A 27,661-nucleotide genomic window follows, 5' to 3' on the forward strand; every position below is an offset into this window, starting at 1 on the left:
CCTCCTAATGGCTATTTAATTATTTTCATTAGGATGTACAGGGAAAAGGAGTAGCCATTAGTCTTCTGAATAAAAGAAGAAACACGCCCACAGTTATTACTTTGCCAGGCTCAACAAACAACTTTTGATGTGTTAAAGGCAGCAGTTCCACATTGCAAGAATGACATGGAACAATGTACTCATCTACTGAGGAGAACGGATGGCAGGAAGGATTCCACTTAGGTAAATATCTATCCACACACACACAAGCATGTGTGTATTTGTGTCTATTAAGCACATAGGCAATAAATGCAAACGCAGAGTCTTATTTACACACACATGCTTACAGGTGCACCTATATTTAAATGACTTCTACAACAAATACTTGTTGAGAGCCAAATATAGGCGACACTGTGGAATGGGGGGGTGGATGATTGGTAAGGTCCCTCTGGGACTTACATTCCAGTTACAAATGAATAAGCAATAGATTTGCAGTTTGTGATGAGTAGAAGGAAGAGTATAAACAAAGTGATGCAGGGAACTGATGTTGGAGAGCGAAAGGGCTACTTCAAGAGGGACAGGTGCTTAGAGAAGTGCGTGCACCTGAGAAGGTAGCATCGGAGCAGAGACGAGAAGACTGAGGACGAGCAATGCCAGGGAAGATTGTTCTAGGCAGTGGAAGCAGCAAGTGCAAAGACCTGAGAGGGCCCGGGGGCCACAAAGGAGGCCAGAGAGGAAGGAAGCAGGGGAGAGGGGTCTGCAGTGAGTAGGAGGGGGGGGCAGGCCACTCCCACCTTGCTGGCCATGGTAAGGAGTTTGGATTTTATTTTAAGGAGCAACGGGAAGGAAGTAGATGGTTTTATGTAGGGAAGTGGCATAATCTAACTATCATTTTTAAAAATAGGAGGCCAAGACTGGAAGCTGGCAGACCAATTAGGAGGCTGCCGCAATATTCCAGGCGAGAAGAGAGAGTAGAGATAATTAAGCAGATGCAGTCATGCGAGCGAGGTGTTGAACTTCCCATTGGATTGGATCTGGGAGGGGAGGGAAAGAGACTTGAGCAACCAGGCAAGTGGAGATGTCATTTAGTGAGATGAGGAAGGCTGCAAAAGGGTCACATGTGAGGGGGAGGTGAGGATCAAGAGCCTCCCCCTTGCAAATACTAAGTTTGAGACCCCTGTTAGCTATCCAAAGAGAGAAACCAAATAGGCTGCTGGGTGCCTGGGTCTGGAGGTCCTGGAGAAGTTCAGGCTAGGGGAGGTGACAGAGTGTACACAGCTCATCAGAGGAACAGATGCTCAAACACAAGGACAACCTACAAGACTGGGCTTCCCTTCTCATCTGAGGCAGCCCTATCTTTCGTGACAGCCTGTGACTGTGTTAGGGAGGCAGCCCCTCTTCTGAGGGTGCAGGGGACTGTGGAGAAGGGAAGAGAACCACAGGTAGGTGACCCCCAAATCTGTTGCTCTGCTCCCTCCCCTGCACCCAGCACTGTCTCCTTTCAGAGTCCTTAAGCCCACATAGCCCTCTCTAAGATTGCCCCACACCCCGACACTCCCTCCCAGTCCTCTCCGCAGGGCTGTAGAGCACTGGTGTGAGTGACAGCACAGGCTCTCACTGGAAGTCATAGACCTTAACCCATCCGCACACTCAGGTTCACAAAACCCTAACCACCGTGTGTCGTATTCTGACAAATTTCCTCCATTCCCCGACTGATCAAGAGGAAGGAGGTGATGACAGAAGTGTGTGATGACTGCTTGAGGACACCAATGGAGCACAGCTCCCCATGGGGTTCCCTCTTCTGCTTGGGAGGGTGGAACAGGGGATCAGACGCATGCCCCCATCAAGTCGCTGACTTTACACTAGGTAGTAGACCCGAAGCTCGGAACTTAGGGTCAAGGGCAACAAGTTTTGGTACCACCTTGTGAGTCTCCATTGCCATTCACCTTCACGACATTTCAGTAAATGGGAGCATTTGCTTCATCCAGGTAGGAGTCTTTGTTTCATTTCGCTTTTCCTGGTTTGCTGTCTATGCACAACAGCATCATCAACAGCAGCAAAAGTTAGACCCGGCCCAGCCCGCCTTGAGCTCTCCACCCCACTCCAGCACCAGCTTGAACAAAGCCCGTGGTTCTAAAGCTGAGCAGCAGTGTCCTGTGGGAGCCAGCAGCCAGAAGCCCCAGATCCACCGAGCCGTGGGGAACATGCAGCCGCGGAGGGAGAAGCTGGAGGTGGGAGTGTCCCAGAGGAAGGGGCACCCCTGCCTGTCTCCAAGGGAGGAGCAGCCAGGAGTGTGCCAGGAGTTCTTGGGGAGCCCAAGGCGGGGAGCAGGCTGCCAGCAACGTCCTTTCACAAAGGTCATGTTTTGCTACATTAGGCAGAAATGTCAAGAGAAAATTGGATTCTGAAGGAAAGAAAATAACAGGCATTCCGGGCAAATAAAGAATAAGAAAATAGCTTTATCTGCTTATTACAGGTTGGGCGGGGAGGAGCCTGGGACACCCGGAAGCGGGAGGGACTCCTGCTCCCCCGGGGGGGGGGGTCTCGGCTTCACCTCCTTCTCGCACCTCCCCAACCCACCAAGCCCCATGGGAGGAGAAAGGGCCCCTGGGATTCCTCCAGTTCTCTGACCAGAGGGAGCGCACTGCAGCACTCCTGGGGCACAGGTCACCTTCTCCTCTCATTGGAGGGAAAGGCTGCCCTCACTCCTTCTACAGCGCAGCTATTCTCCTCTTCTCACACCTCCCTGCCTCCCCGCACCACAACCACATCAACAGCTGCCATTCACCAAGAGCTTACTGAGCATGGGGTACTGTGTTAAGCACTTTTGCATTCATGATCTCATTTAATACTTACGGCAACCATACAAGGCGGGTAATACTATTATCTCCACGCTACAGACGAGGAACCTGGGGCTCAGACGTTGCTGTCCAAAGTTGAACAGCTCTGAGTAGCCTTAACGAAAAGACTCCAAAACAGGCAACAAGCGATATACCCAGGAACATTTGCAACCAATACACAGACACGTAAACTCCCAGTACACACACTCACAACTCTGGGCCCTGCCTCTGGGCCCCGCAGCAGTGGGTGTTCCCAGAGACAGCGACACTGTGCTACACAGGTCCCAGGAGGAGTGCAGTGCACACAACCTGTGCAACTGTACACAGCACCCTACCATACACACACAATAGAAGGATCCAGCCCCAGAGCAAAACATATACACAAAGAACAAGTAAGGCAAACACACACCCACCACAAGACAAGCAGGGCATGCCTCAGGCCATCCTGCCCTCACAGGCACTCATAAACACTCACGGTGCAAAGTGAATGGGGAAGCTGAGGCCCAGGGCTTTAACAGAATTACCAGCCGCTCAGAATGCACTGCCCCTGATTTTCCTTCCAGCTGTTACCTCACCTATATTCACCTGTCACCAGTTATTGATGGGCTGGTTACCCTGCTCATCACACAAGAGTTAATTAAGAACCATCCTGCCTCTGGGCCCCGCAGCAGCCTCTTCCCGGAGCCTCGTCCCTAACAGATCCATTACCACCCGTTTCTGACTTTTGCTTGGGTCAATGGCCAGCTTCCAAGCCACCTGACCATTGGAATTAATTTGGTGAGCAAGATTTTACAAGATAATGCATCAAACACTTTCTCAAAATCAAGCTCCGTGACAATGCCCCCTCTATCCCTCATCTGAGACTAGCAAACAAAGTCATTAATTTTGTCCTGCACTATTGCTCTCGCACAGCCCAGACTCTGGGGCCTAGGGTAATGAACGATGATGATGCAGCTACTGGCTGCTCTGGGAACAGGGAGTGAGACACACAGATGGCCAAACTCTGACCCAGAGGAGAGAAGGGGCTGATGAGGCCCCTCCTGCGTTAACCCCGTGGTGAACAGGGATCCTCCCAGGCAAAAACCTCAGCATGGGAAGCAGTCCCAGAACTGTCCTAAAGGGGGCACCCAACTGCAGCAGGATGGAGCCCCACAACTGGGGAGGATGTCACCCTCTAAGCTGGGAATCCTACTGTCCAAGAAGAGGGTCACACAAGATGGACCCTGTTGCCAAGAGAAGCCAACCAGATAAATTCTTGTTGCCCCAAACACACCACATCCTTTGGGGCTGAGAGTTGAGAAGGGGACACTAAGCCCCATCCACAAAGTGACCCTGAAAGGGCCAGCCCCGTGGCTTAGCGGTTAAGTGCATGCGCTCCGCTACTGGCGGCCCGGGTTCAGATCCCGGGCGCGCACCAACACACTGCTTCTCCGGCCATGCTGAGGCTGCATCCCACATACAGCAACTAGAAGGATGTGCAACTACGACATACAACTATCTACTGGGGCTTTGGGGGAGGGAAAAAAAAAAAAGTGACCCTGAAAATGGAAGGCTTCATGGATCTCCTGAATTAAGGGTGGGGCAGACAGTCAGAAGCGCCTCCTCTTCGACTGGTACAGGCAGGCTCAGGGGGCAGGTTATGTCTTGGGACTCAAGTATGTAAGGGACTGTTGGTAGCAGGTGCCCTGCCATCCCTGTGCGATTAAACCAGACCGCCCCTCCCCTGCACTGTTGAGCCTGGCATCCCCACCTGCTCATGTCAGCACTGCAGAACCTTCATTAGGGTCTGCTCTGCTCCCATTTCAGCTCCTGGATGGTCTGGTCACTCTGCCTCTGCGTCTCCTCAGACCCTCTCACTTTGGTTTTCTCTTCTACTGTTATGTGCTGAACTGTGTTCCCACCAAATTCATCACTTGAAGTCGTAACCCCCAGGACCTCAGAATGTGACTTTATTTGGAGATTAGAGCCTTCAAAGAGGTAATTAAGGTTAAATGAGACCATCGGGATGGGCGCTAATCCAGTATGACTGGTGTTCTTATGAGAAGAGATTAGGACACAGACACGCACAGAGGAAGACCATGTGAGGACACAGGGAGAAGACGGCCATCTACGAGCCAGGGATAGAGGCCCCAGAAGGAACCAACCCTGCCGACATCTTGATCTTGGACTTCTAGCCTCCAGAACTGTAAGAAAATAAATTTCTGTTGTTTAAGCCACCCAGTCCTCTGGTATTTTGTTACAGCAGCTCAAGCAAACTAATACACCTGTCCTCAGCCCCACATTTGCCCCAAAGTCCTGACAGCCAAGTTGGCAGCCCAGCTGAGATCCTGAAAAGCCTCTAGTCGTGATTTTCAGTCACCACCCCCTCCATTCTGTCTATGCCTGCTCATCCTAGGGAACTAGCTTCCCAATCAGGTTCCAACCGCTAAGATCCAATCTGGTATCTGTCTAGTGGGTCAGCTCCCCCTGGGCATCCGCCAGTCTCCTCCTACAAAAGATTGTTGAAAGAGAAAATAGAGAACTAGGGGTGTGTTCAGCTTGCCTTCCAAAGACGAATGCCGCGGTCACCGACTTCTCCTAGAGGATTCATCCTGCTGTTTGCAAAAAGCACTCTTCTGAGCACCTTATGGGCTCAGCACAACAAGCACCATTAACCAGAAAGCAATAAAGATCAAACCCCTCCTGATCTCACAGGCTCCCAGAGCTGTGGCTTGCTGGCTGCAATAATCATGATGTAAATCTTATTTCGTTCATCCACCAAGGCAGCATTTTGAAAGTGCAATTCTTCCTTCCTGAAGGTCCAACACTCCCTCAGCTATCTGTCTGTCCTTTTCTAATTTTCCCCATAAGAGAAACACCTCCTTGGTCTTCTTAGAGATAGCCAGCTCCCTCCTCCTGCCACACCATACCAGGCCTCTTTTGAAATTGCTGAAGAATCTGGAGGAAAGGTCAAGAAAGGGGAATTCCCTGATGCAGCACCAACCCCACATAGAGTTTGCTGGAAAGTAACAAACCGTGGGAGAAGGATGAGGCTGACAGTCCACCGCCCACTTCTCCAGAAGCCAGGGAACTCACACCTCATCAGTCTTGACCTTGAGATTTTTGGGCACAGTCAGCCCCACACTGGAGACGGCTGTGGCCCATCATGAGGAGCGGTTAAGGGGGCTGCCGCCAACCTCCTGGGACTGAACTGGTGGGAGGGAAGGAAGCACCATACAGTCTCGTCACCGAGTCCTGCTGCCAGCCACCAAGGAGGCCCCACGAACCAAACCCTCAAGCTCCAGTGCCTGTGGCAAGGAAGCAGGTGCTGCCGCCCAATGCTCCTCGGGAAGGCCAAGAAATATTTTTCTACATCATTGATATATTTGCTTTTCCCTCAATTAAATTGCTGTAAAAGGGAGTGGGGGTTAAAGCCATTTGAGCCATTTTTATTCAGCTAAATTACACTGGATGGCTCATTTAATGAACTTTAACGAAGTCAAAATGCTTTCTCTAATCAAATCTCAAGTGACGTGACTGGTGTCTCGACCTTCCATCAGGAGACTGGAGGTGGCTCTTCTACGAGGCCCTGTGCTGGGCTAGACCAGGGCTTCCCAGAGCATGTTCCCGGGAATCCAAGGTCTGCAGAATGTTACGGGTATTACAAGGACAAAAAACTCATGTTGCTTGAAAAATGTGGTCCTAAACAAAATTAAACGGGCTTATTCACTGCAGAACTTCTCAGAGCCTTTACTAAGAGAAGGATCTGGTCTACAGAATCTCTCAAATTTCTGGACCACAGAACCTTCTTCATGGAGTGTCTAGCATGAATATCACCATCCCACAGAACATACTTAGAGAAATGATGGTTGTGATAAGAAATACATATTTGGTCTTCGTCCACAATTCCTGGCTCCCAGCCCTCAAAACCCTTGGAATTTCCTGAGTGCTAAGAGCAATGGGAGCGTCTTTTGTTATAATATTTGGTCTCTTGTCCTCAGTGCCTGAAACTGCTTCAGAGAATGAGGTGACTTTTGGAAACCCCTTAAAGATGAGGGGGCTGGTTGCCAGGGATCGCAGCCCCACCCCCGATCTCCAAGAAAGGGAGAGGGGCTGGACGTTGAATCAATCACCAAGTGCCAATGATTTAATCAACCACTTCTACATCATGAAGCCTCCAGAAAAAAACAAAAAGAAAGTACTTGGAGAGCTTCCAGGTTGGTGAACCAGCACTCTTCCATGTGCCACTGAGCCAGGCCTCAAACTCCACGAGGACAGAAGCTCCTCTGTTCAGCTCCTTGCTCTATGTGTCTCTTCACCTGGCTGTTGCTTCATATCCTTTAATATCCTTTATAATAAATCGGTAATCTAGTGAGTAAACGAGTTTCCAGAGTCCTGTGAGCCATTCTAGAAAATTAATCCAATCCAAGGTAGCTCTAGGGGAGAATCTGTTTCCTTGGATTTGGACCCAAGAAGGGGTCCCGGGAACCTCTGATTTATAGCCAGTTGGTCAGTAGCACAGGTGACAATCTGGACTTTCAATTAGCATCTAAATAGTGTGTGTGTCAGGTAGGGGAGCAGTCGTGTGGGACCGAGCCCTTAATCTGTGGGATCTGACGCTGTCTCTGGGTAGACAGTGTCAAAATTGAATTGACTTGTAGGACACCCAGCTAGGGTCTGAGAATTGCTTGGTGGTGTGGGGAAAAGATCCACACATTGGAATCGGGTGCAGAATCGCTAACCATTGGATGCAGGGGTCAGCAAGCTATGGCCAGCAGCCCAGCAGTCTGTTTTTGTAAATAGAGTTTCATTGGAACGCAGCCATGCCCATTCATTTGCCTGTTGTCTATGGCCATGTTCTAGATGGAATAAGAGTCCTCCAAAGATGTCCACATCCTAGTCCCTGGAATCTGTGAATATGTCAACTTCCATGGTGAAAGGGACTTTGCAGATATGATTAAGAGAATGGACCTTGAGATGGGAAATTATCCTTTATTACTCTGTGGCCCCAATGTAATCAAAAGGGTCCTTAAAAGTGGAAGAGGAAGGCAGAGAGAGATGTGACTAAGGAAGGAAGGACAGAGAGATGTAATGTGCTGGCCTTAAAGATGGAGGAAGGAGCCACAAGCCAAGGAATGTGCATAACCTCTAGGAGTTGGAAAAGGCAAGGAAATGGATTCACCCCTAGAGCTTCCAGGAGGGGACACAGCCCTGCCGGCACTTTGATTTTAGACCAGTGAGACCCATGTTGGAATTCTGACATATACAGTATAAGAATAAATTTGTGCTTTTAAGCCACAAAGTTTATGGTAATTTGTTACAGTAGCAAACTAATACAAGTCAATTTTGTATTAGAGCATCAGTGTTGAGTGGTTACAACAGAGATCAAATTGCCTACAAAGCCTAAAATATTTAGTACATGGCCCTTTACAGAAAATATGTGCCAACCCCTGGAGTGCCAATCCACTCGCCAATAGAAATATAATGCAAGCCACATACACTATCTAAAAGTCACATTTTAAAAAGTGAAAAGAAAGAGGTGAAATTGATTGTATTAATATATTTTACTTAACCCAAAATATCATCAATTCAACATGTGATCAATACAAAAAAATACTAATGAGACATTTCATATTTTTTTTGTGGGGGGGGGGTACTGTGTCTTTGAAATTCAGCTGTATTTTACACTCACAGCACATCTCAATTTGGTCTGGCCACATTTCAAGTGCTCACTAGCCATGGGTGGTCAAGGCTACCATATTGGACAAGGCAGCACTAGACCATCTGGGAAGGCCAGGCATTGAGGCACTGACTGAGGTCCTCAGTCGAGAGGAGCAGTCAACGGGTGGAGAAATATGACTACAAGTTCTCCAAAGCCAAGTCAGGTGTCCTTTCCCCGGGGGCCAATCTGTCCCAGAATCCAGCAGTCACGGAGCTTGTTGTATGGAAAGGAATCTCTCCAGTTGTCCCCAAGTACAATGCCACATCACTGAGGAGCTGCCGGTGTCCTCTCAGGCTGGAGAAGCTCAGGGCAGGAAGGAAAAGAGTGGCCAGGGCTTGCCACGTGCTGAGGGGGTGGAGAAGGACCATGGCTGGACACATGGGAGACCAGACTTGGGCACAGATTGCCGGACTCTTCCAGAATGCTTGGCCCACCTAATCAAGCCCTGACTCCACCTGGAAGTTCAAGTCTTTCCATGCAATGACCTCAACCTCCTGTTCTCATATACTCTCTCATCACCTCCCTCCCTCCCCGCCCCTCAGCCCCTCCCCAGAACTAACCCTAATGACCCGCCATGGATAGAACGGTACCCCGGGCTGGCCGCACCCTTAGAGCTCCCTGGCACTCCTTCATCTCCACTCCATTGCACCTGCTGCTCTCTGCACCATTCATGCTCTTGCTCTCCATCCCACAGGCACAGTTCAAACAGTTCTAAGTATGGCCAGTGCCACCCACTCTGAAACCTTCCTTCCCTCCTCCTTCTCCCACTGCCTTTTGCCTAGGCCTTGACTACAATCCATGTCTCAGACCACTGGCTTTGAATGTCAGCTGTGCACGTTAGCCTCCTCCCAACAGCCTGCTTTTGTTGAAGGCAAACAATCACTTCTTTTCACTTTGATATCCTTTATAGCACCTGGAATACACTAAGTGCTCAATAAATGTGCAGCTAGTTCACCTGAATTCCCATGAAACTTTGGCAACACATGGGTCTGGGTGCCAGACCTGCCTCTGTGGCTTCTGTACCCAGTGACCCTGAGTAAGTTACTTAACATCTCTGTGCCTCAGTTTAGGGCATGTCCCCTCGAGTTGTGGTGCAGATTAAATGGGGTATGGCAAACAGGGTCCAGAAAGCAGCTGGCACAATGCCTGGCCTCAATAAACACAATCTATCGCTGTTCATGTGTGGTGTCTCTTCCCTTATCTGCCCATCTTCAGTCACGACTGAAGCCACCCAAGCCCATCAAAATAAACGCCAGAGGCCCAGGCAATGCCCCCTGAATTCAAGCATCAACAAAACCTCAGTTCAACAAAGCAACACAGCAAACCATTTTAATGAGATAACAGGTAGCATCTACTCCCCTGGAGATGTGCTGGTGTCTGTGCTCCTGCCCATCACAGCTCACCCTCACGTGCTTGGGCAGAGCGTGAAGGCCCCACAGGTCCAGGGAAGATGCAGCCGTCACCCTGAGGCCTGGGGGGCTGGGTTTGTTCAGATATCAACCTGCATCTGGGTATCCACCACGCTGCCAGGCCCAAGAAAAGGCCTGAAAGTCAGCTGTGCTCCTTCATGCTGTCTGCTTCATACCAGACCTTGAGTGTTATTGAGACTATTCTGGGGGATTTTGTTCCTTGGGAGTTTCTTTTCAGACAAATTAACCAAAAGCTAATTGCCCTGAAGCACACGAGCTCTCTCTGGAGCCCAGTGGGCACGGCCTGGCAGACACTGGGCGTTCCCCCCATGGCCCTGCCCAGGACAGAGCAGGGCAGGCCTGGCTCCGGGAGGCCACCGCCCCAAGAGAGGCTCCAGGACATGAACGATGACGCGGTGATGGGGCCAAGGCATCAGATTCATTTTTTACTCAAGAGTTGTCGTGACAAGACGAAAATAAAGACACATACAGCATCTGTGGGGAAATCAAACTACGATTACTGACTTAAAGCAAAGACAGGGCTATTGTGGGAGGAGGGAACATGAGGGGAGCACAGCTGTGGCCACACCCCTGAGCTGGTGAGACAACTGTCCTAAGGTACTGTCAGGACTAGGGAAAATGAGTCCAGAGAAGGCTGGTGGGAGCGGAGCCGGCAGGGACAGGAGTACCACGCTGCTCTTCAAGATGCAGAAAGAACACACCTGCCAATCACCTTCCAGCAAGCAAGACCAGGCACCTGTCTTCGTTCTGAGATCTACTCTTGGGATTCAAGGAAAATCTATGGCTCTCTTAAAAACAACAGAATTATGAGAAGAAAGCCGCTTTGGGCCTGTTTATAAAGAAATCTGATTAGGCCAACACTGCAACCAATCCCTCCTTCAAGATGAGTGGTCAGAGGGAACACAGGCCAAGTGTGAGTCTGGGGGGCATCTAGGGGCAGGTCCTCCAACTTTGGGCACCAGGATCCCCTGGAGACTTGTACAAACTGGACAACCAGGCTCCACCTCCCCAGGTTTCTGATTCAGGAGGTCTGGCCTAGAACTTGCATTGCCAAGTGGTGCCCAGGGGATGGTGATGCTGCTGGTCTGGGAACCAGACTTCCAGAACCACTGATCTAGTGAAATTCTGTTTTCCCGATAAGCTCACTTTGGTTCCTATCGAATCCTTCTGTCCTGAAAAGTTAGACAATCACACATATATGAGAGAATAAAACAGTCATGTGTCCAGATGTAAAGAGACACTCTGTCGGGAGCCGAGGAATTCCCACAAGGCCTCCTGGGAACAAATGCCATGACTGATAACTAGAAAGGGGACTTGGCAATCCCCGTCTGAAACCTGGTGGAGGATTGCCAACTGGGAGGTGCCACAAGACAGTCTGGAGAAGGCTGTCACAGCACTGGAAACTGACTAACATGAGCCCACTGGGCCCCTGCTGCCCGAAGCGGCTCCTGGACTTGCAGGACGAGCCTGGCTATGCCCTCGCCCCTCCTCACCCTTCTCTGAGTGCAGGGCCTGGGTGTACCACCTGGAGACAGTTTTAGGGGAACTCGTGGGGACTCCCTCCAGGAAGGAGGCCTTTTTGAACTCCATGTCTGGCGATCCTGGAGGATGGAGGCGGCTAGAAATCAGAGAAAGTGAGAGGAAGAGCAAAGGAGGTCAGGCTGCCGTGGGGATACATAACTGTGGACAGAGAGCAGAGACGCAGCGAGGGTGACAAGACTGAGCATCCAAAATGCTGAGTGTGACCAAAGGCTGGGGCAGGACAGCCTCAGTGACAATGGCCGAAAGGGTGGTGCTGAGGAGAGGGAGGAGACAGGCACAGAGCAACGGGGCCAGAGCCACTCTCAAAGAGGAACGACTGTGCCTGGGCCTACCAAGGGAGGCCCACGCTCCTGGCTGCCCGAGAGTGGGTCCCCTTGAGGCCGGAGGACAAGCCAAGAAGCAGAGACCTTAGCCCAGAGCCTGAGGTACTTTTCTAGGAGCCTGGAGCACAGTGCCATCAACTAGGGTTGAAGGGTTAACTCAGGCCGCTCTCTGGAGTGGCCAGGGCAGAGCTGCAGTGGCTTCGCTGACAGCTGCCTGAGGGCTTCCGGTGCCTTTGAACCACAGCAGCTCGGCCTCCTGTCCCACCCCCTTCCCAGACCAGAGCCTGTGGATTTAAAGCAGCTGGACGCTGTCTGCCTCCCTCCTCACAGAGCTGGGGAGGACACGTGAACGTCACTGGCGTTTGGAAGCTTCTCAGGAGGCTGAGTCATGGAGACTCAGTTGTGGGATCACATGAGGAACCAGGTAACGGATTAACTTAAGGTGGAGCACATGGGAATGGACAGTGCAGGGAGAGCCCAGCCAGGTGGTGTGCTGGAGAATCTCAGGCCCCCACTGTGTTGCTCGGGGAGGCCGCATCCCGCAGGGCAGGCAGAGGTTCTCAAAGGGGTCCCAGACCAGCAGCATCAGCATCCCTGGGACTTGTTGGAGACGCACATTCTCAGGCCCCACCCCAGACTTGCTGAGCCGCAAACTCGTGGGTGGGCCCAGCACCCCGGGTTGTGTCACACCCTCCAGATGATGCTGACTCACGCTCACATGTGAGGACCACTGGTGCTGTGGTAAAGAGCACGGACTTTGGAGCCAGACAGATAGGCCAGACTCTCAGCTCTAGCCCTCCCAAATTGTGTGACCCTCCCTGAGAAAGATACAGAACCTCTCTGGATCTGTTTCTTCATCCTGACCATAGTAAGTCATAATAATATCAGCCTTATGGAGCAGCTCTAAGGAATAAGATGAATTCAATGCATGTCATGCACCCAGCACAGTGCATGACACATAGTAGGTACTCATGCATGGCTGCTGGGGTACTGCAGGGGGTAGTAGCAATACCAGCTAACACGCTCAGTGATTACTCTGGGCCAGCTCTCTTTAAAGGTCTTACATGTAAGAGCTCGCTTAAACACAACAAGGACCCCATGAGGGATGTGCTGCTGCCATCATCACCACCCTCATGCCCTCATCATCTCTGCTTTACAGAGGGGAGACCGTGGAGCAAGGAGGTTAGATAACCTGCTCCAGGTCAGCAGCTGCTGCAAGGAGAGGCCAGGAACCGAACCCCAGCAGTCCGGCTGCAGATTCTGTGTTCTTTACCACCTACTAGTAGTAGCAGGAGGAGCTGTGCTACTGGGGTTCCATCTCCCGTGCTCCCAACAACCCCCACCTGTCACCACCACCAGAACAAGATCCTACTGTTCTCAAACAGAATTTGGAAAACCTTCCCCACCCCCCAGGTCTGGCAGGACCTGAAGTCCTGGTCTCTGAAAGGGGAACTCAAGTCAAATTTCCCACTGTCCCCTGGACTAACTGGGACCGAGTGTGAAAGCCAAAAAGCATGGAGATCCATCTGCTAGCACCAAGGAAATGTGTGGGGAGCCGTCCACCAGAGATGACCTACATATTCCCCCTTCAGTCCAGACCCCAGGCAGGGAGGGGTCTGGTAGAGTCACACTCACAATTACACAGGGCTGGAGCATCCTGGAGCCCATTTCCAGCAGGGATGTGGGCAGGAGATCCGAGCGGGAACAAACATGCTGAGCTGCCAATGAGTGCAGCACGAGTCAGCCTCTTAGTGTGCCAGCATGGTGCTGGGGGCTGGGCATATTCAGGGGCTGGGGGGATTCTTACCAAGCATTGCTTCTGCTGTGCCCTCAAGGTGCTGAGGAATTCCCTCTGCAGCCACCAGATTTTAGAGACAGCAAGCAAAATGGAAGCACAATAAAGAAATAACAGGGCTCCAGCTTCATATCAAATGCTTGTACCTGTAACGAACCAGCAGCTTCTGGGACTAAGAATTCTAAACAAGACCCTACCACAACAGCCCGAGTCTCCTCCCCCAGACACTCGGAGGCACCATGACAAACAAGGACATAAGGCTTCCGGGAGGTTCCATCCTTGCTTGGCCACTTTCTAGCTATATAATTCCTGGACAGCTCATTTCACCATGCTGAGCCTCTCCTCCCCAATAAAATAGGAGCAAAATCTCCACCACATTAGATGTGCGTATCAAATAAAATGAAACATACAGACGCCTCACACAGTGCCCATCACATGTAGGCACTCAATGGGCTATCACTTCTAGGAAAGACTCACAAAGAAAAAAGCTGATAACACCTCCAAAGTGACTGTGAACGAGGTAGGGAGTCCGCCAGGGTACGGGGAGGGATGAAGGGCGGAGGCCACACTCAAGTTCCCAAATCCTTGGAAGAAAACAGGCACGTGGAGGGAACCATCGCCGCAGGAGCAACAAAACAAGGAAACTCGCACCAGACAGTGTGCTCGGCAGACGCTGCTAAATGGTTTCCAATTAATTAACTGATTACACGATAGAACAGAAGGGGATTCGAAAGAGCACTGTTGACCTTTAAGAATAATTAATATCATCAGGATAGCAAACTCATCCAAGGAAAATAACGAGGAACATTTTCATATTACATTCAAAGCTCTGGATGGGGAGGCAGATGGGCCTCATCTCAGCAACACCCCAGCTCCCTCCTCCTGCTCCGGCTTCCTGTCTACCCACCATCTTTCCCCAGCCTCTTCCTCCCTATCCTGAGACTTCCAGGCAGACCAGGAAGACCTCTGGACCTCCCACCTCTGCCCAAGAGCAGCTGCTGCCCTGGCCCAGTCCTGGGGCTACTGTGTTTGCCAGGGCAACAATAGCAGAGACAGGAGGGCTGGTGAAAGGTACCCCATTATCACCGAATGGGAGGCGGACCTGAAAGGAGCACATCAGCTTCCCCTTCACAGTCCACATGGGTATCTGGAAGCCTCTCTCCCCACCTGGTGCACTGCCAGGGTCAGCATCTCACAAGGACACCACCCCATGTCTGGGGTAGGTGCCCCTTCTCCTGGCTCCCATCTCACACAGTAATTCCCCCATCATACCCTGATGGATTAAATGATACTATATCTGATGGCAGATAGTCCACACAGTCTGTGAGGTTAAGGGCTCATCTGTCTTGGTCACAATTCTATTCCCAGCATCCAGCAACGTGGTCTTGTTGAGTTGATCTGGAATGAGCTCTCTGTCCCAGACAGCCTTCCTTGACCCTCTGGCTCCTCCCAGAATGCGTGGCCAATTCCAACAGATCCTCCACGACTCCCTGAAACATCCTTCCTCTAAGAAGCCTTCTTGACCGCCACCTCCAGACCATCAGTTCTCCCACTCACATGCTCCCAGAGCGTTTTGTCCATCCCTTTAGTTCAGCCCTTGTCACATTGTCAAATAATCTGTCAACAGTCTGGCTTCCTATCAGACAGTGGGCATCCTAAGAGCGACAAAGTGGCTTTTCTCTGTGTCTTTGTATCCCTGATACAAGCAGTAGACCTGGCATGTAGTAGGCATTCAGTAAATGTTAGTTGAAGGAGCCCAAGGATAAATGGAAGTAATTTGGCTAAAAGGAGGCAAACCCTATACTTTACCCTTCTTTCAATAGTTCCAAGGATGCTAGATTAATTCAATAAGTACTAATGACAGGGGACCACACATCCTGGTTTCCCAAAGTAGTCCCAGTTCACACGTGTCATCCTGGAATCCCATCTAGTTAGTTCCCCTTTCACTCTCAAAACTGTCCCAGTTTGGACAATAATTTTATTGAATTCCTACTACATGCCATGCACTCTTCTAGGTGTTGGTTTACAGCACAGAACAAAACAGATAAGCAAATTCTCTAGACGAAATAAGTTTTAGTATCAACTCAGCTTTTACTATGTTGTAAGGTGACCTCCACCCCCTCAATCATTGCAAACATACTAATTTGGTACCTAGTCCACACCAGGCAATGCTAGACACTGGTGCACGGGGTGAACAAGACACGTTCCTCCATGGAAATCTGCTCATTGACTATGTTTCCCGAAGAATCTGGGGAAGGGGGCCTGTCTGAGAAGGTTTTGCTTGTGGTTCAGAATTTGAACCTTCCCCACGGTCTTGAACCCTTGGTGGCCCCGCAGGGAGGGGGGATACGGTCAGCCTGACCACAGCCCACACATCCATGCATGTCAGCTGGCCCAGGGCAGGTGTCCTTGCTCTAAAATCTCCTGTTATTTCTAATCCTTAGAAAGGGCAGGTCAGAGGGTATTTGCAAGAAAATCCAGAGTTGAAGAATACAGGAGACCCTGGAGAACAATCCCCAGAAGCCCGTGACTCCAAGGAGACCCAGCCTCACTTCTGACCTTCCTCCTTACTCCCCAGGTTCTCATCCGTCTTCACACAGACTGCTCCCATCCCAGCTTATTCTAAATTGCTGCCGAGTCCAGGATCCTATAGCTGTTCTTATTTCCAAAGCTCAAGTGGCTTTGCTTCCACTAAAATCCTCCATGTCTCCACTCTCTTCCCTCCTCAGTTTCAGAGGCACTGGCCTCCTTTCTCACCTTCCCTGACTGCCAGCAGCAGCCGTGTCGTCTCTTCTCAGCTACAGCCATGGGAAGAGGCCAGCTGGCCCCATCCACCCACCGTACCTCCATCCCAGTCTCACTTCCAATGTCAGCTGAAAACATCTCTTTTCTCCTTTTAATTAGACTTTTCTGCTCCATCTCTGTTATTGGCCTCATGACTCAGGGCTGTAATTTATTCACCAAACAATGTCATTACAGCACTGTTTCCTGTAATTTATACCCTGCACAGCCTTTTGGCCTCTGTTGTCCAACCGTGCAAAATACCTGGGGAAAGCAGTGTTCATTCCTATTCCCCACGGCCTCTCTCCTGCAGAGACCGGGCAGAGTCCACGGACACTTATGCAAGGAAGACATGAGATAAGAACTCTTATGTCATACTGAATATATGGAATCTAGAGCCAACTCCACCCCACTTGGTTCCATGTAGATTCTCAAGCAGCTGTTTCTTCACCTGCCCCAAGGCTGTGTGAAGGTCGAATATAAACTGGGCACAGGAGGGCATCTGCCTACAGAGACAAGGCACTTTGAACTGAGACTTAGAGAAAGGAGAGAGAGGAGAGCAGAGTGAACGAGCACAAGGGTACGTGGGCCTGGCAGAGGCTGGCACTCCCAGGGGCAACCATCCACAGTGGGATTTGAGAACTGTGTTTCTGCTTATAATTCTTTTCACAAAGCAGAAGCAGAGTTTGCACTCTGATCACAATCACTGTTAAATAAAAGCATGCAGGCAAATCGCACTGAACAGTTTGAATTTCACAAATCTTTCATTGAACAGGGTGCCAAACTCAACTACACCTTTCTTAGACCAGGATTACTGTGGCTGACCTCAACTTCACTTAAAACCTTGAGCTTTGATTATTCACCATAGCCAAGAAGTGGAAGCAACCTAAGTGTTCCTCGACTGACGATTGGATTAAGAAAATGTGGTATATATATACAATGGAATACTACTCAGCCATAAAAAAAGACAAAATAGTCCCATTTGCAACAACACGGATGGGCCTGGAGCTTATTATGTTAAGTGAAGTAAGCCAGAAAGAGAAAGACAAACACTGTATGATCTCACTCATATGTGGAATATGAACCAACACATGGACAGAGAAAACTGGACTGTGGTTACCAGGGGCAGTGGGGGTCGGGGGTGGGGGGTGGGGGGTGGGCACAAGGGGTGAAGGGAGTCATATATATGGTGATGGATAAACAAAAATGTACAACCCAAAATTTCACAATGTTAGAAACCATTAAAACATCAATAAAAAAAAAAAAAAAAAAACCTTGAGCTTTGAACACAAGTGCCAGCAATTAATTAACTTGCTAATCATTTTTCCCTGCTACGGGGATTCTTTCCAGAATCATTAATGATAATCTTATGAACAAACTAAAGAAAATTGAGATACAGCAATAATTTTATGAGAAATAGAAATTTCTTTCTATTTGAGTTGTGTGTTGTTATTGAGTACTTGTTAGGAACTAATCACTGAAGATATTAGATATTAAAGATATTAGTCTACTGAATCTTCCCCAAAACGTTTTATGGTCCATATTATTATGATTTATTCTCATTTTACAGGTAAAAAAAATCCATGGCTTAGAGGTTAGGTAGCTGTTCAAGGTTACAAAGCTGGTAATGTTAAAATAGGGCCTGAGTCATCGTGTCTGACTCCAGAATCCACACCCTTAGCACACTACTACAGTGTACACCTGTGTGGTGTATGTGTGTGTGCGTGTGCATGCACATAACCCAGAAGCTGTCTTGACCTCCAGTTGGGGACTCTGTCTTGCACATCCAGGTGAAAGCTTTCCAAGAATGAAGAAGGCACAACATCATGAAGAATAAACCCATGAGCACCACAACTCAGCCAGCTCTGCTGTGTTTCTCCCACAGTTTGTCCCCTCTGACTATTCCTGTGAGAAAGCACATGAAAAGTCCACTTGTTTGGGGCCCCATCAACAGAAGCAGCACAGGCTTGCTAAAGGGATGGGCATAGCAATCCTGGGGCACAGACCCTGGGAGCTCTGCCCTGGAGGAAAGAACCCCCCTCCAGCTCAGTTCCCTTCCCAATTCCACAGGCCTAGACAATTCCCCAGCTCAGAGCAACCAAAGTCATAAATCACAATCCTCTTCCCCTCTGGATTGGGCCTGGGAGGAGAGAAGGCAGGAGAAGCAGACCTCTCTCGCATCCCCTCCCTTTCTTATATCTGGATCCCACCAGGGAGGCTGGCAGAGAGCAGGCCACCTGTCCACCGCATGTGTTAGGCTCTTCCCGAATGCCACATGGCACTTACTTGAGGACACAGGTCATCTGCCAGCAGCTGTGATGATGCTACAAAGAAGACAAGGCCGAGGCCCGGGCCTGGGAGCCTGGGGAGCTGTTCATAGCTCACTGTGCCCAGGAGGGCTCCCTGGGCTCTGGCCATGGTGCTGAATCTCCATGGAGAGGGACATGGAGGCTGAAAGCTGAGTAAGCAAAAATAGTAGTAGCAAGATATCAGTTTCCCTGCCAACAAGAAACCATTTTTCAATAGTTCTTTTGGGAAAGTTGGGCTCCTGACCACCCTCAGAGAGGAGAACCAGCCTTTGCACCATGATACAACAGAAAGAACATGAGTTCTGGAGCAGACATTTATGGATTTGAATCCATATCTCTAGCTGTGTGACCTTGGGCAAATTACACAACCTCTCTGAGCCCCAGAGTCCTCATTTGTAAAACAGGAAGAACATCACTTATTTGAGCAGGATTTACTGTTGGAAGAGTGCCTAGCAGAGAGTGTAACACAATAAATATTTCTTCTCTCTTAGTCTTAGCTTTGTTCCCTGCTTGCTTTCAAATGCACACACACACACACACTCCATGAGTTTTCTCCCTCTTCCTATATAATATCGCATATCTTCCCTCAAGGACAAATTTAAGACCCACGTCCTTCTCAAATCCTTCCCCAGCATCCCTGGAATACCAGAATCTCCCTCCCTGGTAGGGTCAGCACCAACCAGCAGATGTTAGCATATTGGCATCTCTTGTCTAAGAAAGCTGATTTTACCTTCCCAACTAGACTGAACATTCCAGCTGCAACTGGACCAAGTCCTGCCTTAGTATCTCTTTTCCTCCCCCATCCCCAAGTCCCAGTGCTGGCCATGGGGAGGCATTTCCAAAGCACCTGTTACCTGCCTCTAACAAGGCCCATCATAGCATTATCCATGCAATCACCTCAGAACCGAACAACATTGAATGTTTTCAAACTACTTTTGAGTTAGTTTCTGGCAATGACCCAACTACCATAATTGCCAGTCAAATCAGTGTTGGTATGTGTTCCCCAATCAAGGAAAGGAAACTAAAAGAAAGAGCAAGGTGGTGACTGATCTACGGAGCAGCTGACCAAGACCTCTCGGAGGTCCAAGCTGACGTCTCAGAGCAGCACCAAGACCCTGAGATCCAGAAACCAGGTGAGTCTCCTCCTGGGTATCAACAAAGACTCAAGAAATAGCCCAGCGTAGCAGAAAAGACAAAGGACTCAGGGTTTCAGCCCTGGGTCCTGGTCCACACTTTGCTCCTTCTAGCTCTGTGGCCTTGGGCAATTCACTCTCTATTTCCTCAGCAATAAAATGAGGCTGACAGTAATTGCTACTTCACCTTCACACTGCATATTAAATGAGATGGTACTTTTGTGAAGTGGTTATACAGCACGATGGCCATGTTGGTTATGAGAGCATATTGCTCACAGAATTAGTCATTAGTTCTAAGAGGAAACATGTCAGCGAGACTCTCACAACAGCACACCACGTGGTGACAATGTCCACTCTATGACCAACCACAGGGCCCCACACAGACACATCCACTTGTTTCACAGGGGTTTAGGGAGACCTAAGAGGTGCCTACCATGCTCTAGGCACATTAATGAAAGTGTGCATCCAGTACAATAGAAATAAGACATTGCATAAAATTCTGGAATGATGCAGAGCTATAGAAAAGAAAAGATCTAATATCTGTAAGGAACTTGCTACGTGCCAGGACTTCAAATGCATTATCTCATCCAAGTCCCAAAACAAGCCTATGAGGGAGAGGATTTTATCACTAGGGAAGGAACCAGCTCAGAGAGATCAGATGACTTGACCAAGGTCTTGCAGTGGGTCAGCTGGGAATGGAGCCCAGTTCTGACCGACTGCTGTGTCTTCGAACACAGCATGCTGCCTCTTCTCAATGCTTAACCAAAGGGGAGGGGCAAGAAAATCCTAGTACAGCCCCATACCTATGAAATCACTTAATAAATGCTGTTGATGATCTGTGAAGAGACCAACATGGGCTCTCAAGCATGCCTAGTCACAGCCAGCGAGCAAGGCTTTCCAGAGATTGCAAGGGTCCAAGCAGAGATCTGCACCAATGAGAGAGCCAAAGGGGAGTAGGAGTGAGGGAGGATGGGAGGAGAGGGAAAGAGTAGAGAGAGAGAGAGCTGCTGGGGATCAGGGCTGGGGAATGCAATTATTAATATTCTAAATGGAGTTCTGACTGCTTAAGCTTCATTTAAGAACATGCCTGACTGTATAATTACAAGGCCTTAATTTGTTTTCTTTTCCGCACAATAAATAAGGAGCACACAGTTGCTCTTTGCAAACACCACCTTTGTTGGCAGTGACAGAGGCTCCTGATTGCAGGTGGACAACTGGCACATGGAGGGGCAGCCCCACTGCCACCTGGAGGTGGTGAGCTGCCCGCTCCCTGGGGCATGGTTAGGCTCACAAGATGTAGAAAAAGACAAGAGGACCAAAGTGCCCTTTCACTGTTGGAGGAGGACATTAGGGTGTGCGAGTGGTAATGTCATCCTCCTTAACTCCCCTGAGGAGCAGGCATTGCTGGAAGCACCTGGTTCTGAGTAGCACCAACACGACATGGAACCAGGCTCAATGAGCATCAGGGGAGGGTTTTCAATCTCTCAAAGGCAGAAGCCTATTTTCTACTGTCCTGTGGCTGTGCCCAACTCACTGGAGACCTTTGAGCTTTGGACCTAACCATGAGAAAAAGGAAGCAAATGATCACACAGCCCCTCCACTGAGTCATCCCTTCATTCATCCACTGGCATGTCTACCATATGCCAGGGCTAGCCAAGTGCTGGGTATTGGGTGGTAGAGGAAAGAGGCAAATGCCTATCCTCAGGGAGCTTTCAGCCCAGTAGGGACAACAAACATCACATAATTAAAAGTATAAGTAAGAATTTCAAATGTATACTTATTGGGACAAGTGCAATGGAAGAAAAAGAACAGGGACCTAAGGAGAGTGACAGGAACAGCATCTGGGTTGGGAGGGGCGGGCGGGGGAAGTAATGGGAAGCTTTCAACGGATCCTCCAGCTGCAACTGGAAGGAGGAGTAAGCACTAACTAAAGAGAGTGGGGGCTGGATGAAAGCCTTCCACTCCAAGCGACCAGCACAGGTAAAGGCCATGAGCTGGGGCGGGGGTTGGGGGGGCATCTTGGAGGTTTGGAGGGACGCGCGGTGCAGCGGGAGCAGAGAGCACAAGAAGAGGTAGAGTGGGAGATGTGCATGGGCCCTGAGGCTGGGGGTTCCTAGGCCCGTACCTCGCTGTCCCACCCCATCTCTGCCCAGGCTACAGGCTCACCTGGTAGACTGAGACAGCAAGTCTGGCTCTTAGCCTAAGAGCATCAAAGCCACATTTAGGAGGACCAGATTGAAATGTTTAAACCATCTCCTTGACAGTTGCAGGGAAAACAAATGTGGGATAGGATGGAGAGTGGCAGCTCCAGGGACACCTCTTAGGATGCTGTGGCCCTTAGGACAGGGGTACATAAGGGAGGCTGGGGCCTTGGACGGGGAAGTGCCAAGACCTCCCTCTGGATGGAGGCATGGAAGCATCAGACACCCATTGTCTGGCAGCAAATGGGGCACGTAGGGAGGGGCCTTGTCCTTCTGCAGCCCTGACCCCCCTCCTGCTCTGGCTCTCCCTAATACGAACAGCTCCGTGGAGCTCCACTGCCTTAGTGAGAGAGGTCTCAGATCACAGACCAACCTGGGAGACAGGAAAGCTAGAAGCAAAGACTCTAACCTTCTTGTACCGCCTACTCAGGGGCCACAGGGCAAGATGATGGTGGGAATTATGCTGTCAGCCTGATTCCAGGTTCAGTGGGGACCTGTGGTCCCTCAAACACACCATACTTTCTCTTTCACTGCCAGGCTTCTGGACATACAGCTCAGGTTGTCCTCTACCTGGAATAGGCCTCACCCAATACTCCACCCCACATACCCCCACCAAGGCTCTTTCAGCTGCTGACTCACTCCTACCCTCAGGTTTCAGATTGTCTCTCATCACCCCAGGGGGCTTTCCCTACTGTAATCCTCCCTTCCCAAAAGATGTATCACCTGCCTTTGCTAAATGCTCCTTAGTCCCCATCACATCATAGAGTAACTGCCTCTATCCTTTGCCTCCCTCTCCTGCCCCTAGACTATCCCACTGAAGCCAAAGACCTAAATGCAATTCGCCTCGGCAGGTTTGCCTGAGACACAGTAGGACCACAGTAGATGTTCCTGGCAGGAATTAATGTGTTCATGTCTCAGGAAAGCACCACATGACCCCAAGGGCTACTGTGAGTGGACTTGACAGGACTCTAAGGCACAAAACATCAATGGGTAAATGCCAGGCTCAGGGACAGGGGATGCTTACCCCAAGGGAGGAGGCTGAAGTCATTTGCATCAGCAACATCCTTTACTAAATCTTTATAACTTGATCTCCAAACCGAGAGAGAGTCACATTTTTTTGTCTCTGTTTTTAGCCAAACCCAAGAGGATAAACCGTTTTGGTCAAGTTTCCCTAGAATCCAATGTTTAGAGGATACCCCCTCACAGCATCCCACGGCAGCATCTGCTGGTGGCCACCAAGCACCCAAGAGGTTGGCAAGGAGACAACAACTCAGCAATGTCCAAAGCCAGCAAATCAATTACAGACACAACGTCCCCTTGAATATCCTGTCAGGTGCTCAGGTTCCACACTCATTAAAGTCCTTTCTCGACGTTATTCACTCAACCCTCACAATAACCCTATGGGGAAAATGCAGACAACAGGATTAGATCTATTTTATAGATGAAGAAACAGGTGACAGGTGTAGGGGAGGAGAGTACCTGTTTGCTATCTAAAGAAAACAGGTCAGCACTGTTTCCACTTGCTCATAACAACGCGTTGACCATCACCAGGGCGTGAGGAGCAGCAGAAGGGCCAGGCCACCAGACTCCTGGGGGCTTGAGCTCTGGGTTCAGGTTCCCAACAGGATCATCATAGGGTCCCTGAGGACTGCTGGGCCCTCTCACCATGGAAAGTCAAATGAACTCAGACGACCTCCCCTAACCCCAACCCCAGGTAACTCTAGTTGGCAACAAAGGCCCCAGTTAGGCAAGACAGATGCAGTCCACCATCTTGCAGAGAGAGGCAGGTGGTCCTAAAGGGTACCTTATACCCAAGGCTCGGGGCAGCCCTCTAGAGAATTCAACCCCTCTGCCTGTACCGACTGGCCCTTGCCAGATGCAAATAGGATGGGAGTTATTCTGGGCGGAGGCTTCAAAATCATGGAAAAGCCAGAGGCTTAACCACATTAAATAAATGCAGATGTAAACTCTGAGGTGGAGAGATGACCAGACTCAAGGAGAAACATCTGTCTGGAATAAGGATGGGACCTAGGGCTGAAGTGGGCAGCAATGGATATTTAGGAATCAGAGAGTTACACGCTGTAAATCTGGCTCTTACATCTCCCCACATGCCTGGCTCCAGGTCACTACTATCCCTTTTTTCTGTCTCAATTCCCTCATTGATGATGACAATAACACGCTAATAAAGCACCTTCTGTGCCAATAACAATACACTAAGACCTCCTATGAGCAGGCAAGGGTGCAGGGCCTTGAGATCGCCCCAGAAGCCTGGGAGGGGCTCCACTGGCTCCAACCAGCTCTCCAACATGGCTTTCTAATTCTCTCACCTCTTGAATGTCTGGTCTCCCCATATAGTGGCTCAGAATCCCAGAGAAGGCTGAGATCCAGGTGCTTAGAGCTTGGGCTTCCAAAAGCCTTTAACAAGCATGGAACTTCTGAGCTTCCGAAATAGCTTCCAGGATCCGGGACAGATCATTTTTGAGCACCTTCTACGTGCAGCCACTGAGGTGGGTCTTTCTGTTCCCTCTTTAATCCTCACAGAAAGCCTTGTGAGGTGGGAGTCATTTCCCAGGGTTCTGGGAAGGATATGAGACTCAACCCCTTGGCCAAGAACACAAAGTTAAACAGTTGGTAAAGTTGGAGTTCCAATGTCCCCCTCCAAAGTGCCTGTTGTTTCCACTCTTTCATTGACTCCCTCATTTATTCATTCATTCCATCGTTCATACTTCAAACATGTATTTAATATTAAAGAAACACGATTTAATAAGACCTAGTCTTTGTCCCTCAAGGAGCTTGCACATCATGGGGAGACACACACCTTTCCAAAGGTATATTTCAGGTCTGTCCTGGACTCCTCAGGTAGGCTTCAAGGTGAATGTGGGGAGCAGTCCCTATTGGCAGCCAGGAATGAGGTCAGTCAGTGGCAGTGCATGGCTTAGCCCCTCTCTGGGAGCCCCAATGCCCTTCCAACCCAGAACAGTCACAATAGCTGGATCACCTGGAAGACCACCTGGAAAGGGCAGAGGCCTCTGAGGACCAAGGCAAGGCCCAAGAGACAAAGGGGTTAACCCTGGAATAAAAGAGACTTCTGCAAATATACCAAGAAGAAACCAGGGAGAAAGAGACACAAGACTGCTGGCTAAGGAACGAAGAGGGAGAAAAATTAATGATGACTCCAAAATAGCCATGAGACTAATCTCATTTTCTAAATCTGTCCTTAACAAGAAAAATGGAGACAAGAGATGTGGACAAATGGGAAGTAATGAAGCCTTAGGGGAGGGGGAAGAAAAAGAAAAGAAAATCTATTGAGAATAATCAGGGCTGGAAAATATGGGCACATGGTCTAATCCCTAAGGCTAGGAACACACAGCCCAGAGGCCAGAGTGTTTACTCAGCATCAGACAGAGTCTGTAGAAGGCAAAGCTGACAAGGTTACAAGAAAACTCTTCAAGTTCCAGAGGATCCTAGAGAATGGAGATAGCCGAAATCAAAAAGAACACAGCCTCTACGGTGAAGGTAGGGCTTCAACTAAGAGAACTGCAAAATTTCACAAACACTTTGGCTGGCGAGTGAGGTGGGTGCCACAGTCCGGGTGACGTTGGGTCTGCCCCGGGTGGATCAGAATGTTGGCCACAAAACAAAGTGAACAGAAAAAAGTTATCAGGGGGGACATCAATAATCCTAGGACCACAGGGAGTCTGGAGGAGAGACACAAATGGGCAAGAAAAAAGAAACTCAATTTAGGAAGCTTGCCACCTGCCTCACTAGGGAACAAGAAGCAAATCCTTTCCAGTGCCCCAGAGAGGCAATCAACCAGGAGACTGAGGGTGTGAGGAGACTGGAAATTGACTTTCTTTGGAGGCAGCCTATAAATGAGTGGAGGCTAAGAAATTCCAGGTTGAAAACCCGGAGCTTGGTGCATTCACCTTTTGGATTCAATAGGAGCAAGAAGGACTCATTTAAAAGAGGAACAACAAAGGCTCTGCCTGGTGTCATCAGATGTCACAGGGGCTGAGATATGGGAAGAATGCAGGCACCAGACACACCTACAGAAATAACACCACTCAACTGTGCTAGGAGGTGTCAAGCGTTGAAGCTGCATACACAGGCACAAAATCTTGGAATGTCAGGGCAGGGGCCATAGAGTTGATCTAATCTGGTCCACATCTCTCCTTTCCCACTCCCATTCCCGGATTTTGTAATGGGGTTTGCCACCTACAGACACAGTCCTGCCTGGGACTGGGGCCAAAGACAGCCAGGGCTGGTGACATGGAAAGCAGCCCCATGCCTCCTGGAAATGGGCAGGTTCAGAATCTGCTGCTCTCACATCCATATATCATAAGCACAGATTTACCTCCATCTGCTCCATCATTAGGCTTCATCTCTCTGTTGAACACCAACCCTGTGTGATCCTCTGCTAATGGCCCTCCGGAGTACCAGCCAGTAGGCTAAGGGGCATCGCTCACTCACCTAGGCCCTGCCGGCCACCAGGTGTAAAGCAGGACTTGGTTTCAGGACTCCGTTAGTACTCTCCCATAGTCCTTCTCCCAAAATTTCCCCTATTCTGAGAAGCGCTGCTCTGAAGCTTATTGCCTGACCCTCTTCTCCAGTTGGGTTCTGGAGAACTGACACCAGCCCAGGCTGGACCTGAGGTGGCCACGGCCAATGGATGGTAGAATAGAGTTATTAAGACGATAGGCTCTGGAGCTCTAGAGGCAGGCCACCTACAGTTGGCTTCTGTCTCTGCCACTTAGTAGCTGTGTAAACTTAGGCAAGTCACTTAACATCTCTGTGCCTCAAATTCCTCATCTGTAAAATGGGAACAATAATCATGTCTACTTACTATTATGAGCATAAAATGTCATATAAGGTGCATAGACGCATGCTTGGCATACAGTCAGTGCTTCACTAATGTCCTTGGAACTCACCGCATTGGAATGCCTGCCCCTCCAGGGCAGTAGGGGGAGGGGAGGGCCAAAATAAAGCCAACAACAGCTTTCCTCTGGCCCTGCCCCTTGATGGCCCAGATGCCACCTTTCTTCCAGAAAGAATTTCCCAAAATGCAATGAGGCCAGGTATGGGCCACTTATAACACTGCCTCATTTTACAGACGTGTAAACAGACTAAATGGGTTACACAGCTTACCAAGGTCATAGAACAATGCAGAGAAAGAGCAGCAATGTGCCAGATGTGGTCACCCAGCACCAGCAGAGCCAAATGGTACCTCTCACAACTGAAAGCCATCCAGGTACTGAGCCCCTCTCCACACTCACGTGGACCCAAGTCCAGCATCTTCTCCCCTCCTGGAGACCACCAAGACACACCACTGCATGCAGTCCTGACTCAAGCTTCCCAAACCCTTAGATCTGTGAAAATCCTACTCCACTGACAAATGGCTCCATTTCTAAAGCCTGTTCCCTTGGAATTCTTTCAGAGTTTACCTGCTGACCAGACTCGATGGCCCGGAACCATGAACACGTGTCTAAACAGCTCTGGGAGGAATTCCAAAAGGGAAAAGGGCTGTTCTCACCCCACAGTGAGCCGCAGCCTGTGCCATAAGCAAGCTGTCCATCGATTCCAACCCACACCTCCTCCAAAGCCACTGTTAGCTCCTCCATGAAGCCTCC

General features: G+C 49.7%; 1 protein-coding gene across 4 annotated transcripts in view; it reads right to left on the reverse strand.

Moving 5' to 3' along the window:
• Window positions 1-27,661, reverse strand: part of NTRK3 (neurotrophic receptor tyrosine kinase 3) — a 373,138-nt gene that overhangs the window by 267,470 nt on the left and 78,007 nt on the right. The window lies entirely within an intron of this gene.

Source organism: Diceros bicornis, chromosome 5 (genome assembly GCF_020826845.1).
Source record: "Diceros bicornis minor isolate mBicDic1 chromosome 5, mDicBic1.mat.cur, whole genome shotgun sequence".
Lineage (NCBI taxonomy): Eukaryota > Metazoa > Chordata > Mammalia > Perissodactyla > Rhinocerotidae > Diceros > Diceros bicornis.